The sequence below is a fragment of the Zeugodacus cucurbitae genome, chromosome 3 (genome assembly GCF_028554725.1).
Source record: "Zeugodacus cucurbitae isolate PBARC_wt_2022May chromosome 3, idZeuCucr1.2, whole genome shotgun sequence".
NCBI lineage: Eukaryota > Metazoa > Arthropoda > Insecta > Diptera > Tephritidae > Zeugodacus > Zeugodacus cucurbitae.
The window spans coordinates 53,619,948-53,641,197 of NC_071668.1; the positions used below are offsets into that span (position 1 = coordinate 53,619,948).

The following is a 21,250-nucleotide window of genomic DNA, read 5'->3' on the forward strand; positions in this document are numbered from 1 at the left end:
CGTATATATGTAAATGCTTAGCAACTACATTTAAGTAGATGCGATCAAATTGCAGGCAATGTCTTCATAGAAGCGGTGAGGCAGCACTTGGCCTTTCCAGCTATTTGCTTTGAAAAATATGTGCGGAAATGTTGTATTTTTCACATACACATAGGTGTGCAGACAAATATATTTACTTAATAAATGCTCTACACTAACTGGTGAGTTTGTTCTGTTCAGCCTTTGCTACGTGATAATCCTTTGCAAATGTTCCACTCGGTCAACCCAGAAATGGTAATTTCAAATGCTTTCACTTTGGTATTGAAATGTGCTGTGAATTGCTTGTACCTACTATTGCTGCCACAAGCTATTTTACTTTTATTGGTTGAATAACACATACAAATGTACAAATGCAAATAAACATTAGTTGAGTACATAGAACTCGATTATTTGTTTTACTTGAAATTACTTGGATTTAGCTGTCGGAATTTGTATTTGGAAAAAGTGATTCATACATTGGCACTACGTGTGTAAATATGTATGCACATTAATTGGGTTTCTTGGTAAGGTTTGGGCATATCAGTTCAGTTATCGAGTGGATTTATAAAATAAAGCTGGAGAATTATCGACTCTCTGAAATGGAATGTGAATTTCAAATCCGTATTAGTAACAACATTTTGAGGGATATCTCATTAAATTAGGTGGCAACCAATGATAATGTAGTTGTTTGAAATTCGAAAATGAGGTCCGATTGCAGAGGCTCAATGAATACGTGTACCAAGTTGTGTTATGATATCTCAAATTTTACTCAAGCTTTCGCTTGCACTGTCGGACGGTTATACATCCAGAATTCAACTTATTTTGCCATCCTGATCAACTTGGAATATATATATACTTATAACTAACCCTTTGGTATGAGGTGTTACAAACAACCATTATGTGAACAAAATAATTATTCTCTCTGCAAAATGTTGCGATAGAAAAAAAAGTAAAAAATAATAATCGCCCGAGCAGGGACTTGAACCCTGGACCCTTGGATTAAAAGTCCAATGCTCTACCGACTGAGCTACCCGGGCACATATTATTATGGTGGCGTACTTACAGTTATATACGGAATGAGCACTAAGGAATTTGTAATTAATGATTTTCGAAATAATAAAATAGTTTTTGAAATAATTTTTCGAAAAGGAACTAAATTTGTATGGTCTTAGGCCAACTATTTTGTTCTTGTTTTCCAGTATAATCATAATATAAAGTGAATACACGTGCATTAAATATATTCGATGAGATTCACGCTATTTATAATATATAGTTTTGAAATCTGCTTGTGCTGTGGATTATATATATATATATATATATTTGGCGTAGGAACCAGAGCGCGCCACTTATTCCTCCTTTTTGCTTTTTGGCGCCAACTGGAAGCACCAAGTGAAGCCAGGTCACTTTGCACTTGGTCTTTCCACCGGAGTGGAGGTCGTCCTCTTCCGCGGCTTCCTCCAGCGGGTACTGCATCGAATACTTTCAGAGCTGGAGTGTTTTCTTCCATCCGTACAACATGACCTAGCCAGCGTAGCCGCTGTCTTTTTATTCGCTGAACTATGTCAATGTCGTCGTATAAATCGTACAGCTCATCGTTCCATCGTCTGCGGTATTCGCCGTTGCCAATGTTTAGAAGACCATAAATCTTGCGCAAAACCTTTCTCTCGAAAACCCCAAGAGTCGTCTCATCGGATGTTGTCATCGTCCACGCTTCAGCGCCATACATCAGGACGGGAATAATGAGCGACTTATAGAGTTTGATTTTGGTTCGTCGAGAGAGGACTTTACTTTTCAATTGCCTACTCAGTCCAAAGTAGCACCTGTTGGCAAGAGTGATTCTGCGTTGGATTTCAAGGCTGACATTGTTGGTGTTGTTAATGCTGGTTCCCAGATAAACGAAATTATCTACAACTTCAAAGTTATGACTGTCAACAGTGACGTGGGAGCCAAGATGCGAGTGCGCCGACTGTTTGTTTGATGACAGGAGATATTTCGTCTTGTCATCATTCACCACCAGACCCATACGCTTCGCTTCTTTATCTAGTCTGGAAAACGCAGAACAAACGGCGCGGTTGTTGCTTCCGATGATATCAATATCATCGGCATACGCCAGGAGCTGTACACTCTTGTAGAAGATTGTACCCTCTCTATTTAGTTCTGCAGCTCGTATTATTTTTTCCAGCAATAGATTGAAGAAGTCGCACGATAGTGAGTCACCCTGTCTGAAGCCTCGTTTGGTATCGAACGGCTCGGAGAGGTCCTTCCCGATCCTGACGGAGCTTTTGGTGTTGCTCAACGTCAGCTTACATAGCCGTATTAGTTTTGCAGGGATACCAAATTCAGACATCGCGGCATAAAGGCAGCTCCTTTTCATGCTATCGAAGGCAGCTTTAAAATCGATAAAAAGATGGTGAGTATCAGAGAACGGCATTTGCTGAATGAAAAACATTCGTACGCGCTCAACAGCCGAATAATCACACTGTTCGGATCAGCCGATCAAACTTGCCTGAGCTCACATTTTCGTTGTTGATTTTAAATTCACTCGTCTGTGTGCGATTTTTTGTTCCACTCCGAGTTTGTTCGGCTCGTGTTCAATATAATGATTTCGGGCGCTTGCTCATTCGGTTCAACAATCATTGTTTTGAACAAGAACAACACTCAACTCGCAAAAATCAACTCGTATGATTTTACTCATGCGCGCAGCAAGCGGCACTTTTTCTGCACAGATGAAATGTGAGAAGAAGAACAAGACAAGCTACAACAACAAACTGCATAGAAATTGTTACGGTACATGCAGTCGTAACGCTCACATCGTGCCGTCTTGTCGCCAATCGTTTACTCATAATCGATCAACTCAAATTGAACAGAATGATGTTTTCGTCAACATGTGTTCATTTTATTGAACGCTGACTTTTGTTCAGTGAGTTGAATTGAGTGAGAAATTTTGAACCGAGGACTCAAAATCTTCGGAATGATGTGTACGGCAAAATGAGTTGATTTTTACTCATCACTCTGTTTTTTTCAGTGAGTTGAAGTGAATGAAGAATTTCGCGTATGAGTAAATCAAGAAAATAGTGATTTTTGCAGTTCTCTGGTGAGTATCGATTCTTCTCTCTCGGGTCTTTTCCAAGATTTGGCGCATGGTGAATATCTGGTCCATTGTGGATTTTCCAGGTCTAAAGCCACACTGATAAGGTCCAATCAGTTCGTTGACGGTGGGCTTTAGTCTTTCACACAATACGCTCGACAAAACCTTATATGCGATATTGAGGAGACTTATACCACGGTAAGTCTGTGGATTAGTCATTATATTTTATTATCGCATGTTACTTGCTGACGCTTCCGGTGGAAAGTGATAATGAATGTGCGTCTTATTTATTAATACATAAAATGTAGCTATTTTAGCAAATATATATTAAACATTTAACGTAGTTCGATTTAAAAAGTCTATATAAATACATATGTATTCAAAAAAAATTGCCAGAGGGTATATGCAGTGCTTATGGAATTTAGTTTTAAGGAATAATTTCTCTACTAAGAAACCGTCAATTCCCAGTTTTATGACATTTCGCGCCAACTAATTAATAAGTACAGATAAAAACAATTTAGTCAGCTCGGAATTCTCGGAGTCGGAATTTAGTTTTAAGGAACAATTTCTCTACTAAGAAACCGTCAATTCCCAGTTTTATGACATTTCGCGCCAACTAATTAATAAGTACAGATAAAAACAATTTAGTCAGCTCATTGATTGTCTAACAAAAAATGAGAACAAGCTGTATTAATAAGAAAATGGAACAATCAAGTGTTATCTCCAAATTTTACTTATGAAACAATATATGCACATACAAATCAAATTTTTTAAGACTATATATACATATATATATATATTTAATATTTATAAAGCCACCCTCTAATTTCGTGATTTTGTTAGAAAAATTGGTGTAAGCGCCCACAAATCCTGTATTTTAAATAAACCTCATGACATTTGAATTATTTCATATTCATTTAATTTTTTAATCGGAGTAGGCGGGTTATATTTAACAAGAACTGTTATCTCTGAACGATATAATTATAAAGCCAAAAGGCATTTATTTGCTTCCATTGTTTGTTTAGTTGTGACAGATATGACTTCATGTGAGTTATTAATTATTATTGCATAAGTAATTAAATTAGCTAATTAATTTCATATCTATATTGACTTTTTTCTAAATGAAGGTTTGTCAAACCGGGATATGTTAAGACTATTAAATAGGTGGAAGAGTATTGTAAGAAATTGTTTTACAATTAAGGCCCAATTATGCAAAAACAAGAACACTGGTAGACCTCCCAAGGTAAACGAAAGGCAAAAACTTGACATTAAACGTATTATAATGGAAGAAAATGTCTGAGTGAGACAAATAAAACAACAAGTTAATTTGGAGATGGGTGTACGACGAGTGCAACAAAAGAATTACAGAGTATTTATAACAAAAAGCTTTTGCAATGACGAGACTTTTGTCTTTACTGACGAAAAAAATTTCAGTTTAGATTGCCCAAAGGGTCTCCAAAAATATTCGAGGCACAAAGCGCCACAGCAATAATGTAAGCGACGTAGTTTTGTTGGCGAATCACTCATGGTTTGGGCTGGATAACTAACGGAGGGAAGACTCCAGTTTGCTTTGTAACAATAAAAATATACTCTAATTACTACATTAAATTGCTTGATGAAGTGTTAATTGATTACGTACATAAATATATTGGACAGGATTTCGTTTAACAGCAAGGCAACGCTACAATTCATCGTTTATAGAAAACAATTGATTTTTGCTGTCTCGGAATATAAATTTTTTCGATTGGCCTGCATTTAGTACCGACTTAAATCCTATAGAAAACCGATGGTCTATGTTATCAGCCTAGGTTTTTGAACAGCGACGGCAATTTGATAATGTAAAATGCCTAAGTAATAACATTGTCGAAAAATGGGCAAACATTGATAAACATCAATTTTATACCCAGATGCCTGGAAGAGGTTATTACTAACAATGCAGGTCATATTAAGCATTTTATTTTTATGGCATAACCAAGGTGGTCTTATAATTATTTCGTTCCATTAATTGAAATTATGTTAAAAAAAAATTGTTATAATTTAATTTCTTTTCAAGAATCTTACCATAACATATTCGATATAGAATTAAAATATGATAGGAATAATCCTAATACAAATATTCACATAGTAAATTTAGAATTTAGAGAAATTAAAAAAATATTCATCAAAATTCAATGTAGGAGGAGCACTGGTTCAAAGTTCTGAACAAGTTCAGGTAACTTTTCGCTTCATTTTCATAAAAGCAACAGGTGAATTTAGCAGTGTTTCACGAAATATTAATTAGTACACACGACATACCTCGAGATACTTAGTTCAAACTTTTTATTATCTTAAAGATACATATTTAACAAGGTAATACTAAAATTTTTGAAGAAAAATATTAAAAACTTAGCAATAGCATTATCATCTGAAGGGCAAATGAAACAAGAAAGGTAAGGCAAGTTCGGATTAAGCGGACGTTTTACAATCTCCCAATTTATTTTTGTAGTTTTATTAACACAATTTGATTGTTTCCGATTAATTATTTCAACTATTTTTGTCACCAAGCTACACCGATATATACTCTACAAAGCTCGTCGGTAGTTTTAAAACCCCTATATTAGGTACGTGGGCACCACATTATAGGAAAAATATTTTATATGAATGAATATAAATACCTGAGAGATTTACCGGTATTTTCTGTAAAAAATATCCTGATGCCCACATGTACGGTATCCATGGATTTGAAAAATTATAGGACGATTTGGACAATTTTTAGATACACACATTTTAGATGTCACACCTCCAATGCTGTACTTGGACAAAATTTTGTTGCGAACCGATTACGATTATTTTCGGGACATAGGATATGAAGAAAATATTATGAACTTAATTTAGTTGAAATTGGTTAAGCAGTTAAAAACATGAATTTCGTGTATTAATTGAATTAATTTTTTTTGCCCAAAAAAGCTGCTGATAATCAAAAAGCATGAGCAACGATGACGATAAACGCAGTAAAACCACAAAGAGGCAGTTATGAATGAAAATATTAAAAAAAGCTAAAAATTATTTTGGGTAACCATATTATAATAAAGTCGATTTTTTGTCTTTAAAAGTTAGCCCTTTGTTAAATTATAGAAAAAACTGGAAACTTTAAATGAAAAAATTATAATACCTCTACTCGTAAAAAACGGGATTCTGTTGAAAATAATTTAATTTTCATTTTCCTAATTAAAGTGATTTTATTCTTTCACAAACATGTCAAGAGAGTGATTGATATAGCCAAAAGTCCTACCAACCTTTTGTCATCCATCTAAAAAGAGCATGTTCATAAAACATCAACAACAAAGTTTCAAAATGCCAAATGTAAAGGGTTTTGCGGTTATCACACAACCAAAATGACATCAATCACCGATGACAAAGTCACCATTTTCATTATTATGAGGAAATGTGACCGCACATGGTAAAAAAATCGAACAAAAATAGAGCCTTGCGAGCGTTGTGTTTAAAGCTGGTGAGCTGGCGATTGATTTCTTGCAAAAATTTTCCAAAAATTAGGGTCACATCAAAATGGTGTCATATTGGATTGACGCGACTCATTCAATATCGTTGGCGCCGTCTGGCATGGTGAGTTGTTAGGTTAAGGCTGTTGGTTGATGACTGACTGCTGCTTATGCAAAGCCCTAAAGCCCAAATTATAGTCTGTCATAGCAAACAAATGAGCGTGCACACAAATGCATACATATGTATGTCTGTATGTAACGGTTAGCACGCGTGTGTTTGAACAATTTTACACATATAAAATATAGTAAATGCAAGTGTACACACGAGTGATTGGTTACCTCTTGCTGAGGTAGAAAATAATAACCATCGCGTGTAGTATTGCGTATGAAGAATTGTTTTTAACATATGTTGCTGCTGTTGTTGTAAGTTCGTTTGCCTGTTGGCCACCGGTTGCCGGTTGTTACGGCTTGATGTTTAGCCATCAATCTAAAGTCATCATCCTGTGTCTGTCAACACAGTAACGAGCAAAAATACACAACGTCAAAACCGCCATACAAACAGTAGAGCAACACATCAACACAATCGAGCCGAGTGGCGCGCCTCATATTCGATTACATCTACACGCAGCCACACGAGTATATACATATGTGATTAGCAGCCCATAAACATACACAGATACATATTTACGTATTTACTCATATATTTCCTTTCTATGAGTGCTCACATTTCATCGTACCGATTGCCTGCCTCTCCAGCTTGTAGTTATTGTTTTTGTGTTGTCGTATGTACAACTTGCCACATCCATCATGCATCAATCATAATTTATTATTTTCAACTTTCTGAACGCATTTTTCCGTTATGGCTATCATCAACATTTTTGTTGCTATTTTTCTTAATATACATACATATGAGGTTGTTGCATTAGATTTCGCGCACCCAGTTTACTCACCGTATATTTGTATGTTGACTGGTTGTATATTTAGTTGGCGAATTGCAACATCCTTTTTCATTTAAAGCATAATTATAGGGAGTTAAGCAGGCATTAGAGAGTAGGGAATCGAGCACATTATACCCGCTGTGCCAGACTGGTAGGAGAAAAAAGTATTTGAATTTAGTTCAGGGGATTACTTTCCAACGATTATTATTTTTGAGTTCTGGCAAGTGGAAAAGTTGCTGAGGTCTAAATTCGGAGAATCTAATAGATGTGAGTTTTAAATTTGAGTTTTTAAACAGAGTTTCCGAATACCTATATCTTCACAAATGAAGTGTCCAACACTCTTATTTCGATTATTTCGATCACCATTTTAATGTAGTCCAAAACCATTCTATCTGCTTCATAATGTACTCGTCCGTAAGCCTTTTTGCATATCAATCTACATATATTGATTTCAACGAACAACTTACATGGATATTACGCAATAACCCATTTTTTGATATCACCAAAAACAAAAAGTTTACCAATAAAAAGTTTAATTAACAGTTATTTCCAAATACTATGCTTCTGTCACTCAAAATACTAAAATTGCCGCCTTTGGGTCGAAGAGCAATCTGAAGAGATTCAAGAGCTGTCATTTCCGCCAAAAATGTCTTGTCGTTTGTGGATCCGTGGTATCATTGGTCTATATTTCTTAAAAAATGATGCCGGTGAGAACGTAACCGACCGTTATCGTGCCATGATAACCGATTATTTGATGCCTGAAATTGAAGCTTGTGAGCTCGGCATAAATCAATGAATTTGTTGAGAGAAGACTTCGGTGAGCCGATAAAATCACGTTTTGGGCCGGTCGATTGGCCTATAAAATCTAGTGATATCACACCGTTAGACTTTTTTCTGTGGGGCTATCTAAAGTCTCGCTTTGATACAGGCCTTGGAGCAAAACCTCACGCGTGTCATTCTCCAATTGAAATGCTCGAACGAGCAAATAAAATTTTACTCAACAAAAAGTCGGTTTCTACAGAAAGCAGGTGCAAAGCAATCGAGACTTCATTCGAAATTTAAAGTGCTGGAAATGAAAAAAACTAACAGTTTAAATATTTGAACTATGTTAAAAGAAAGCTACGTCAGATTCACGACATTTTGTAAGTAAAACTATTATTTATTTGAGCTTATGAATGCCTGTATTTACCAATTATATAGTTCTTAAGCCCGCGTAAAGTGAATTTGTCACATCTTAAATGCATTTTTCATTTACAGAAGAATTTAAAGATCTTTCGCTGCAGTTAAATATCATGGGTACATACTCGTTTATAGACATTTCTTTGAAAAAGCTATTTGTCAAGTCAAGCGAAAGAGTGAAAATTCTAAAGTCACGCATTGAAGTGCCAATGACATGGCATGGACGCATCCAACCTTACGTAGATATGTGCCTTTCGTGTACCGTAGACACTGCTTAGAGCATTTCTTTGCAGTGCGACGGTTTTCATATTTTACATCAAATCATAAATTAGTTAAGTGTGAGGCATGCAGATGGCTGAAGTGGAAAAAAGTGCTCGTTTACCCATTCCTGAGCGATGGATTTCCATAAGCAAATATACAAATATAGGCATTTGCGTGTAAACGTGGGCATGTGAAGCGAACGTGTTGACGTTTCAGTGATAATTCATAATACTTTACATGTCATCCTTAATTGTGCTGTCGTTCATAATTATTCCATTTTGACAGTGTGCCAGCTGAATGTGCAGCTGTTGTGCTAATGAATAAAGCCAACCAAGTGAAGCAGAGGAAGGGGAACAACGGCGATAGCTCAACTGCTGAGATTATGTTGAGTTGTTATATGGATAGCGCTGTCAAATTGTTTGTGGTCGATAATGACTCCGAAAAGCAGCAAGAGGTGCTCAAGCATGCAGCAAGCAAAGGATAGTGCAGCAACTGGTTTGACAACTAAATATTAATGTGCGCGCTTACGGTGCGTTAATATGCAAATAAATATGAATAAAATAAAATTTAAATACCACTTGGAAATTTAGCTTTAATGGAATTCATTTAAAACGTGGAAGAATTTTTGAACGGAGTGTTAAGTATTTTATAAATACATTACATACAGAATATATGCGGAGTCATAATTAGAACTATCCAAAGGGTGCTCGGAGAAAGAATAGAAACATTAAGACAAGAGTATAAAAATATATATAGCAGGCTGTTTGTAGAGTTCATTTCGTTTCGAAGAAAATCTTATTAAATAAAGGATTTTATAATTTTAAATAGGTGCCATCCATCCGATCCGTTCTTCTAACATTTCGGTACCATTTTTGTAATTATATTGATCTTTTCCTGCAACACCTCGTCGATTTCTTTCCACTGAGTATTCTTTTGAGGTTTGAGGACAACAAGACAACCTTATGGTGTCAGATATGCAGACTAATATTTTGCCTCAGCATAGGTTTTAGTATCGGTGTTTTTATTCCAGTGAGGGTTCTTTGAGGTCTGAGGATAGAAAAATCTTCCGGGGGACAGATCCGAAAAAATTTATAGAATATTTGCCATATTTTTCATTGATTTAAGAAAGGGTGTTAGCCAAGGTAGTTCTCACTTTGCACGGAACTTTACCATTTCATTAGCGATCCTACACTTTCGTTACATTCCTCTTAGAAATGTTCGTAATACTCTTTGGATATTTCTTAAAACATTATCAAAGCAAAATGTGTTCTTTGTAGAAATATCAGAAATACTTTCACATATTTCGACACTAAATAAACCGCTACGTAAAATTTAAACAAAAATTCAATACAATTGTTTTTTAAAATGTTTGTACGATAGCTTGCTTGACAACTTCTTTTTAAAATTTGATATGAATGACCCCACCAATCCATCAAAAGCAAGTAGTTATACGAAATTTATCGCTCACAACGTGCAATGCTCGTCCATTGAATTCATAACAGTCTCGAAATAGAAACACTTTAAAGAAAAATTTACACAGCAATAAATCAACCAGACAAGAGCGAAAAAATGTTGAATTCCAGTTAGCGCCAAACTCAATACAAACATGTCTACATGTGTACATTTGCGTGTGTTTGTAGTTAAGCAAAGTGGCGTTTGCTCATTTTTTATGGCAGCCATAATAAATTATGGCCATTAATACTACGTTTTGAATGAATGAAGTGCATATTTGGTTGCAAGTTGCACCACTAGGGCAGCAACATAAATCATTTCCTATTTTCTCTATCGTATTTTTCTTGTTTTATGATTAGAGGCAGCGACATTTGTTGAAAATAAATACGTTAAACTGACATTTCTGACAAGTTCTACATTGCATGTGTAATAAATGCTTGTAATTTTCATGATTGCATACCATATCTGCGCTGTAAATTTTCAACACTTAAATTGCTGTTACATTCGTTACGATTAGACATTTTTCGACAGCTTAAGTTAGGTAGGTTGGGTGCGTTGCGGTACATTGGGGTACAGAAGTTAATAAAATAAAAGGTGTTTCAATAGACAATTTACAAAAAATAATATATAGTAGTAATAGCCCGATCTGGGTGGCCATTTTATTTCACCTCCGCCTCAAAATGAAACCGCCTTTCGTGCTTATGGATTTCGGATTTATATCAGCATCTTTTTTAAGAAGAGAGTAACAGTCTACTGTTCCTTTTAGTGATGAGCGATATTTCACTCCCGGTGATTTTTTCACTGTGATTGAAAAATCGCGTATAGTAACAGCGATCAATTTTTGTAAATATCAGTGATTTAAAACCGCTATTGCAATTAAGTAATTTGAGTTCGATGACAGTAGCTATAGAGAAGTTCAGTGCTTTTGTTCGATCACAGTACATATACGAGTTCAGTGATTCTAATTCGATCACTGTAACAATATCAGTTTGAAAGTAGCAATCACTGTCCAATGATCACAGTAGGAATTTTAGTTGTGATTTCGATAATTTTGGATACGGTGATTACAAAAGCAGGTAAATTTTGGATTGTTAAAATTAATAAAAATGTATTGTAAAAAATTAAAAAAAAAAAAACAAGTAAGGAAGGGCTAAGTTCGGGTGTAACCGAACATTTTATACTCTCGCAATTTATTTATTTAACTTTATTAATATTATATAATATACAATTTGACCCACATATTCGTCATATATATTGTATAAAGTCCATTGAAAGTTGGAAACCATAATATTAGGTGAGAAGCACCGAGGTCCTCATGTTCGATATATGGGGCCTTGAAAACCTAAAGTCCGATTTCGGATTTTTAGAATGGGGCTGCTACACTATAAACGTAGTATTTGTGCAAAGTTCTGCACCGATATCTTCACTAGTGCTTACTTTATATATTGTAAAGTAAACGATTCAGATCGCTTTCGAAGTTTTGGTATATAGGAAGTAGGCGTGGTTGTAAAGCGATTTGGCCTATTTTCACTACATATCATTGGGATCTAAGGAAACTATTACAAACCAAGTTTCATTGTAATCGGTCGAGTAGTTCCTGAGATATGGTTTTTGACCCATAAGTGGGTGATGCCACGCCCATTTTCCATTTTGTAAAAAAATCTGAGTGCAGCTTCCATCTGCCATTTCTTATGTGAAATTTGATGTTTCTGGCGTTTTTCGTTAGTGAGTTAACCCACTTTTAGTAGTTTTCAACATAACCCTTGTATGGGAGGTGGGCGTGGTTATAATCCGATTTCCTCCATTTTTGGACGGTATAAGGTAGTATCTAAAAGAAACGACTCTAGAAAGTTTCCTTGATATAACTTTAGTAGTTTCCGATATATGTACAAAAAACTTAGTAGGGGGCGGGGCCACGCCCACTTCCCCAAAAAAATTACATCGAAATATGCCCCTTCATAGTTCTATACTTCATACCAAATTTTACTTCCATAGCTTTATTTATAGCTTAGTTATGGCCCTTTAAGTGTTTTCGGTTTTCGACATTTTGTGGGCGTGGCAGTGGTCCGATTACGCCCATTTTCGAACTTAACCTTCTTATGGTGCCAAGAAATACGTCTTCCAAGTTTCATCAAGATATCTTAATTTTTACTCAAGTTACAGCTTGCACGGACGGACGGACGGACGGACAGACGGACGGACAGACAGACATCCGGATTTGAACTTTTCTCGTCACTCTGATCATTTTGATATATATAACCCTATATCTAACTCGTTTAGTTTTAGGACTTACAACCAACCATTATGTGGACAAAACTATAATACTCTCGTAGCAACTTTGTTGCGAGAGTATAAAAATTGGAGTACAAATTCTCATAAATTCGTTTTTTTGTTGTGATCGCAATAGCCATAAAAAATCACAGTGATTTAAAAGTAGCAATCACTGAAATCACAGTGATTCAAAAATAGCAATTTCGCTCATCTCTAGTTCCTTTAGAAAGGATGCAATCGCGGTGACAATCTCTTCGTTCTCTCTAAATTGCTTTTATAGCTGAGATCAGAGTTGCGGTCAGATCCCGACATGATGAAAGCGGATATATTCGACCAGCTTTTCTATCATGTTCGTTAATTTGTGCCAATGTTACTTGTTTTGCTTAAAATTCAACTGTTTTCTTCGATTTTGTACTTGGAACGATACCAAATCGTTGTTTTTTTTCAAAATATTTTTTTGTTACAAAAATAAAGCCTTCTCATGATTGAGTACAGCGAAACACTACACGGAAACAGCAATTCGTTGTTATTTTGATCACTTGTGGACTCGCGTGGCATTAGTTTTATTGATTTTTCTGTGGGCTAATTATTAGGATTCTTCGTTTTCGCTCATACCTTATTCTTGAACCAAAATAGTATCAATGGATTGTAGATCCGGACCGCTTCAAAACTTTTTAAGTAAAGCTTTGCAATGGCAATAGGTCAGGTGCTGGCCGACAACGTTAGACTAGCTCAAGGGCATGAATAGAGACGGAATTCTACTTGAAATTAAAAAGGGTTTGCATTTGGTGGATATCCACTACACATAAAGTGGCATAAATCAATCAGAAATCAACTGTTATCTACATGCATTGAAATACTCTTGGGGCTACTGACTTTATCGCCATAAATAACTTGTTGATAAATAATAAAATAAAATAATAATAAAATTGTAGATTTTTAACTACATAAAAATTATGATTTTGTATAAGCGCTTATGTGGCACGAACTCTTGATTGTTAAGAGGGAAAGCAATAATATATGTAAATAAACATATACATACATACATATGTATATTTATGCTGAAATGGAAATATTCATGCCGCGTGGATATGCGAACAATTCTTGTCACCAAACCGCTGTTTACATATTTATCCGTATTTATGTATTTGGCGCCTACTGGTATTACCCACAATCGTACATGTACGGGTGTAAGTATATTCAATCATTATGGCTGTTTACGATACACAATCGATCATTAATAACGCTTGTCCATATTATATTGTCAGTACAAGCGCATTACATGCTATGTCGTTGTGCAATGAAATGTGTGTCCATGTGTACATACTATCATAAGAGTTCAACTCAATTGACTGACATATCGATCAAGAAGCGAAACATAATCAGTCAATCATCAGCCATCAGTCAAGTAAATCCCAAATTCAATAAAAAGTGCAGCCAAATACAACGACACAGAAATATTTATAGCGCCATGGTTGAAGTGGTGCGATGCCATAGCTTAGATAAATGTAGATAAACAACAACGATCTGTATGTATGCACTTTATTGCTGTTATGAGGAATGTAGTTGGGGACATACATATATAGATATTGATTTATTTATAACTGCTGGATTAAAAATCCGTAAATATTATTTGTTCGTATACTCGAGTTTGTTTTTGTTTGAATAAGGGTATTCACGAATCACAAAAATTGTTTGGGAGACAATACGTTATTTGGAAATTCAGTAGTTGGTGTATTATCGTCACAAGATATCTCCTTACGCGTTATGAATTGTGGCCATGGTATAAATTCTCTTAAAATACAACCAAATAACCAAAGATACACTTTATCAGATATTTTAGCACTTTCAGAACTTTCTTGAGATACTTAGAAGAGTTTGGCAATGAGAATCACAGCCGTAGTTATCTTAGAGCAAATTAGCAATTATTGGAAGTTTTAACATATGTTTTCAATATTACCATTTCCGTCGATCTTGAAAGTGGCTCTACCAGACTACTAAGAACGATATGAACGTGGTCAGTACATAAGAAAAATGTATAAATACTTCTAAAAGATCCAACATTAATGATATCAGAACATTTATATTGATGGATTTTTGTAACGGGTGATTTTTTTGAGGTTAGGATTTTCATGCATTAGTATTTGACAGATCACGTGGGATTTCAGACATGGTGTCAAAGAGAAAGATGCTCAGTATGCTTTGACATTTCATCATGAATAGACTTACTAACGAGCAACGCTTGCAAATCATTGAATTTTATTACCAAAATCAGTGTTCGGTTCGAAATGTGTTTCGCGCTTTACGTCCGATTTATGGTCTACATAATCGACCAAGTGAGCAAACAATTAATGCGATTGTGACCAAGTTTCGCACTCAGTTTACTTTATTGGACATTAAACCAACCACACGAATGCGTACAGTGCGTACAGAAGAGAATATTGCGTCTGTTTCTGAGAGTGTGGCTGAAGACCGTGAAATGTCGATTCGTCGCCGTTCGCAGCAATTGGGTTTGTGTTATTCGACCACATGGAAGATTTTACGCAAAGATCTTGGTGTAAAACCGTATAAAATACAGCTCGTGCAAGAACTGAAGCCGAACGATCTGCCACAACGTCGAATTTTCAGTGAATGGGCCCTAGAAAAGTTGGCAGAAAATCCGCTTTTTTATCGACAAATTTTGTTCAGCGATGAGGCTCATTTCTGGTTGAATGGCTACGTAAATAAGCAAAATTGCCGCATTTGGGGTGAAGAGCAACCAGAAGCCGTTCAAGAACTGCCCATGCATCCCGAAAAATGCACTGTTTGGTGTGGTTTGTACGCTGGTGGAATCATTGGACCGTATTTTTTCAAAGATGCTGTTGGACGCAACGTTACGGTGAATGGCGATCGCTATCGTTCGATGCTAACAAACTTTTTGTTGCCAAAAATGGAAGAACTGAACTTGGTTGACATGTGGTTTCAACAAGATGGCGCTACATGCCACACAGCTCGCGATTCTATGGCCATTTTGAGGGAAAACTTCGGAGAACAATTCATCTCAAGAAATGGACCCGTAAGTTGGCCACCAAGATCATGCGATTTAACGCCTTTAGACTATTTTTTGTGGGGCTACGTCAAGTCTAAAGTCTACAGAAATAAGCCAGCAACTATTCCAGCTTTGGAAGACAACATTTCCGAAGAAATTCGGGCTATTCCGGCCGAAATGCTCGAAAAAGTTGCCCAAAATTGGACTTTCCGAATGGACCACCTAAGACGCAGCCGCGGTCAACATTTAAATGAAATTATCTTCAAAAAGTAAATGTCATGAACCAATCTAACGTTTCAAATAAAGAACCGATGAGATTTTGCGTTTTTTTTTTAAAAAAAGTTATCAAGCTCTTAAAAAATCACCCTTTATAAACTGAACGGAAGAAATCCTTATTCCAGACATCTTAGGTAACTGCTATCAGACACCCATGAACGTTGAAGGTTAGAGCGCCCACAGCCAGGGCAAGGCCAGTTATTCTGAAAAAATAAAAAAATTATAGAGAGACCCAATGATTGTTTGTAGTTGATCTGGGGGGTCCCAGTCGTCCCGTCGTTTAGTGTAAATGCTATGAAGACAATAGAGCTATGATTTGTTGCATCGGCTAATCGGCTTTACAGTTTCCAACGATTCAGTTAGGGCTAGGCATCAATACATTTTTGTTTTTCGAAGCAGAGCAATTAATAAAGAAGAAGTACTCCTTGTCTAGACTTGAATTTACAGTCAGCAAAAGCAAGGCTACTCCTTTTCGAGCTCCAGAGTGGACTTACCGCTACCTTAATAACAGAATAGACTTTTCAAAAAGGCTGAAGCTGGGTGGGCGGAGAGCTTCCGATTGAAAGCCAACCTCTCCCCTGACCTAAATTTTTATTTAATTAATTTTCTACAACTCTTTCTATGATATCAATACCTGCTGTGCTAATCAAAACATCCAATTACGCTGGCATTCGTAAATGGTAAATAAATTTTCGCTTTCAAACGCAATTATAAAGCAACATAAATTTCAAAAGTATTTAAGCTAAAGAAATGACAACGTCGATTGCAAATCAATCACTTCTTGCTTAGTGTCAGTAACAGTCATCTATAAAAGAAGTGATATATGCCAGTGGGTGAGACGCCTCTACCATATTTTCTAACTTCAAATGGCTGTCATAAACCAGCGAATATGGCAAATGCGCCCACGAGTTCGCCTTCACATGTGCGGAGAGCGACGCGCCGCCGCATCCAGCCATCCATCCATCCATCTTTGTTGGTTTTCTACATCATATATCTTTGTTACGCTGTTTCTGCTGGTGATGGTGGCTGCATTAACCATTGACGACTGGTATATTGTTCAAAAGCTAACGATGACAACAACAATGTTGACCAAGATGATAACAGCAACGCTGCTTCTGATGACAGCAACTTTGTGACTGCCACGATTCGCATCAACAACAGCGTTGCCGCCCGAAGAGCAACAAACAATAAATGACCATCACATGTGATGCATACATAAACATATTCAATATATGTATGCATGTATGTAGCTGTTTTTAATGTGCAATAGCGGCAACAACCACTTCTGATTTTTTGTGGCTGCCCACGGCTTTTGTTGGTTAGGGGCGTTCTGCCACATGGTCATCGATCATAGCCATCAAGTATCATTATTGATGAGTCTCCGACTCGATTAAGTAACATGCGCACATTTTCTAAAAGGTAAAATACAACACATACATATGTATGTGCCTGTGAGCATATGCATATGTATGTCTACATAGCTATTCGCTCGCATGTTGCAAGGTAACACATTTGACAGCTGCGTGCAAAACTTTTTTGTTATTTTTTCACTTTCGCTCGAGCCAACATTGTTTACTAACATGTTGGCAACTGATTTGCCTTTGATGAGTTCCTTTCTTTTGTTTTGTTGTTTCCCGCACATTCATCATAAATTCAATGAATAATTTAACTGGTTCAGCCGTCGAATCTTATCTGATTTTAGCTGATGATGGTGATGAAGTGCAGCGTGTGGTGTTGCATAATAACTGGGCTGCTGCGTGGTTTGGGCAGAGTCTAAAATTTATAAAACTCGCACCGAATATTAACAGAAAAAAATATAAACTTAGTTAAACCACTTTAAAACTAGATTTTTTTTGTCAAGTATAGTAGTGAAAGTGAAAAAGAGCCTGAGTATGGCAGAGTGAGGCGAACAACAAGAGTATGTTAGTATTAATAAATATATTCAAGTTTAGTGATAAATATAATCAAAACTTACAACAAATTGAGAATTATTTCTCAAACATCTTTTCAATTGAAGATCTCTTTATTATCATTATACAAATTAGGTTAGGTTAGGTTAAGGGGTAGATCTCCGCAAATGCAGAGAATCTCACTGAGACTGATTCGACTGTTCATTGTGACACTCGTAAAAACTCCTAACGGATCAATAAGATCTTTATATTGCGACGAAGCACCTGGACTCAATAATAAGGTTATTAAGTCGGCTAATGTCGATTCCAGTCACTTCACTGGGTTCGCAAAAAAATATGCCTACCGAGGTGCTTTAACCTAAGTCTGGCGAATGCTGGACATTGAAGGAGGAAGTGCTTGGACGATTCCTCTTCGCCTTCCTCCAAACAGATTTGGCAACTAGCGTCTGACATGATCCCAAGCCTCACCGCGTGTGTGCCTATTGGGCAATGACCAGTAAGCACTCCAATGATCGCGGAGAGATGAGCCCTACTGAGCGACAATAGCTGCAAAGACCGTTACTGTACTGCCCACACGTTTCCACTCCGACGCCAAATTTGCTAGGGTACCCTCTCTTGCAAGCTGATCCGCTTTCAAGTTTCATAGTGATTCCGCGGTGACCGGGTACCTACACAAGTCGGATTTTAAAGTAGTTCCAAGCTACTGATAACGATGTTAGGCGAAAATCGAATGGGTCAAAAACCATATCTCAGGAACTACTGGACCGATTTCAATGAAACTTGGTTTGTAATAGTTTCTTTACATTCCAATGATATGTTGTGAAAATAGGCCAAATCGCTTCACAACCACGCCTACTTCCTATATACCAGATCTTTGAAGACAATATGAATCGTTTACTTTACAATATATAAAGTAAGCACTAGTGAAGATATCGGTGCAGAACTTTGCATAAATACTATGTTAATAGTGTGGCAGTCCCATTCTAAAAATCGCCGAAATCGGACCATAGGTTTTTAAGGCCCCATATATCGAACACGGGGACCTCGGTACTTCTAACCTATGGTTTCCAACTTTCAATGGACTTTATACAATATATATGACGAATATGTGGGTAAAATTGTTTATTATATAATATTAATAAAGTTAAATAAATAAATTGCGAGAGTATAAAATGTTCGGTTACACCCGAACTTAGCCTTTCCTTACTTGTTTTAAGTAAGCGTTGATATGTCCTCAATTTTAATGACTCGGAAGCTCTCTTTGAGACTTTTTTTGATTTCATTTCGAATTATTATCATTTTACATAATCAATTTTAAGCTCGTTATTGTTTTTACATTTTGTTTCGATCTGAGGTCCTCATGTTGAATATACGGGTCTTTGAAAACTTATAGTTCGATTTCAATTTTCGATTTTTAGTTGAGCGATGCCACACATATAATGCTGTGTTTTATAAAGTTTCATTCCGTTACATTCATTGGTTCTTGATTATATAACAAAATTGTGTTTAATGGAAAATAGGCGTGGTCGTAAATCGATTGTAATTGAAATCGATAAAATTTTATTGTAATGTGTTGAGTAGTTTTGGAGATATGTTTTCCATTGTCCATTATTTTTTAACAATCATTACTTATATTCTTACTATAAAATGTAGTGTTTCTGGTGTTTTTGTAGAGCAATGGTTCGATTTCGTCCTAAATCATGGAGCATGAGTTTTGTACTCATTCACTAAGAAATCTCAATTTTTACTCAAGTTATCGTCATCCTAATCAATTTAAAATTGCTTAGTTTTAGGTATTACAACTAACCGTTATGTTGACAAATCAATCAATAAATGTCAATTTATGGTCTACAGTTTGTGCCAGTTGTTTGTTCGAGTTGCAAATCTGATTGATTTAACGATTATATTACAGAATAAGTTGCTATGACATGATAAAGTTATTGCTGTTGATACTTCGTGTAATATTAATCTAACATATGAAATTCAAAGTACAGAGGTGTGATTTAGGGAGATGTTGCTTAGTTTAGAGTTTTGTTGAAATTCTTTTGACTAAATTAAGGAATCTAAAAATCGCTATTTTTTTAAATATTATTGTTGAGAATATATGAGAATTTATGAAATTTTGAGGAGGACCTTGACAAAATCCTTCCCTAGCAGTCCTAAAATCCTTTAAAGTTAATTTATACCCAAACGCTACTAAAGAATCTGTCAAAGTCAATGGAATACAGGTGTACGTATGTAAATACATATGGAAGTCTGCATGTGCACATTTCTTAATTATACTTCATTGTTGATCAGTTGTAAATAGGCTTTTTATTTCCTTTATGCCTACATATAAACACGCAAGTAAGTAGATATATAATAATAAAATTTTTCAACAGTGCAAGTAAATGAAAAATTAAGAGTTCCAATAACAAAATATATGATCATCAGCAGCAGCAACAACCCCGTTGTGTTACGGCTCGCTTTGCTTTTGATGTTGTTGTGTCGTTATCTATCGTTTGCGCGCTCCTGGGGTCTCCGGTACGTCCCATTCACACAGGCGCGCCGCATTTGTTGCAATCAACGGGTATTAATATACAACGAAACAATAAACAACACACCGTAGTCGCGGTGTCTCATTGGGGCGTTGGGGCAAGTAGCCAAATCCATATACACTTAAGTGTCAATATGAGTGTGTGTGTGTATAGGCTCTGGAGCTTCTAGTGCGCCAAGTCACACTGCGGCATATAACAACAACAATGTTAATAATAACAACAATATTTATTGCAAATGCAGCAATAAATTTCAAAACACTATTCACTCGGCACCACATGGGGTCGCCAGAATTGAAGATAAATTTTAAGGCGGCAATTTATGATTTGTGAGCATAAGTTTCACTGCTGCCGCCATGGTAGCGGCGTACAAAGTCAGCAGTGACGGCGCAGGCGAGGACCTGTGTGCATATCTAGTATGGGTGTAGGTGTGAAGGAAGTTAAATTTATGCTTCATTTAGTGTGGCGTAGGGATAGCGTATGGCAAATGCCTTGAATAGGATGTGAGAGCAAATTAAATGGGTAAAAAAGTTATGTCATTCAATAGTTTCTCATATGTTAATAGGTTTAAATTTATTTAAGTAAGTAAATCGTCATCAAAAGGGGGGTGTCTCATCCGAGGCTGTTGCTTCTTATTCATTGGATATTCGTTTTTATGTGGTGGGTCCCAAAACCCTACGCTCAACCGCATAAGCGGGATTCGCCTTCCCACTTTAGCTCGCTTCCAGACGGATGTCTGTTGGCTACCCAGAGGATACTTGGTCTAAGACCGGAAGTCGTGAGCTGCTTGAGCCACATGCAAAAGTCCGTCCTACT

The 21,250-nt window shown here is 36.3% G+C and overlaps 1 non-coding gene across 1 annotated transcript; it reads right to left on the minus strand.

Moving 5' to 3' along the window:
• Nucleotides 1–982: 982 nt before the first annotated feature.
• On the minus strand, nt 983–1,055 carry Trnak-uuu (transfer RNA lysine (anticodon UUU)). The gene has a single exon. It is a non-coding gene; the product is annotated as a tRNA-Lys (tRNA).
• Nucleotides 1,056–21,250: the final 20,195 nt, after the last annotated feature.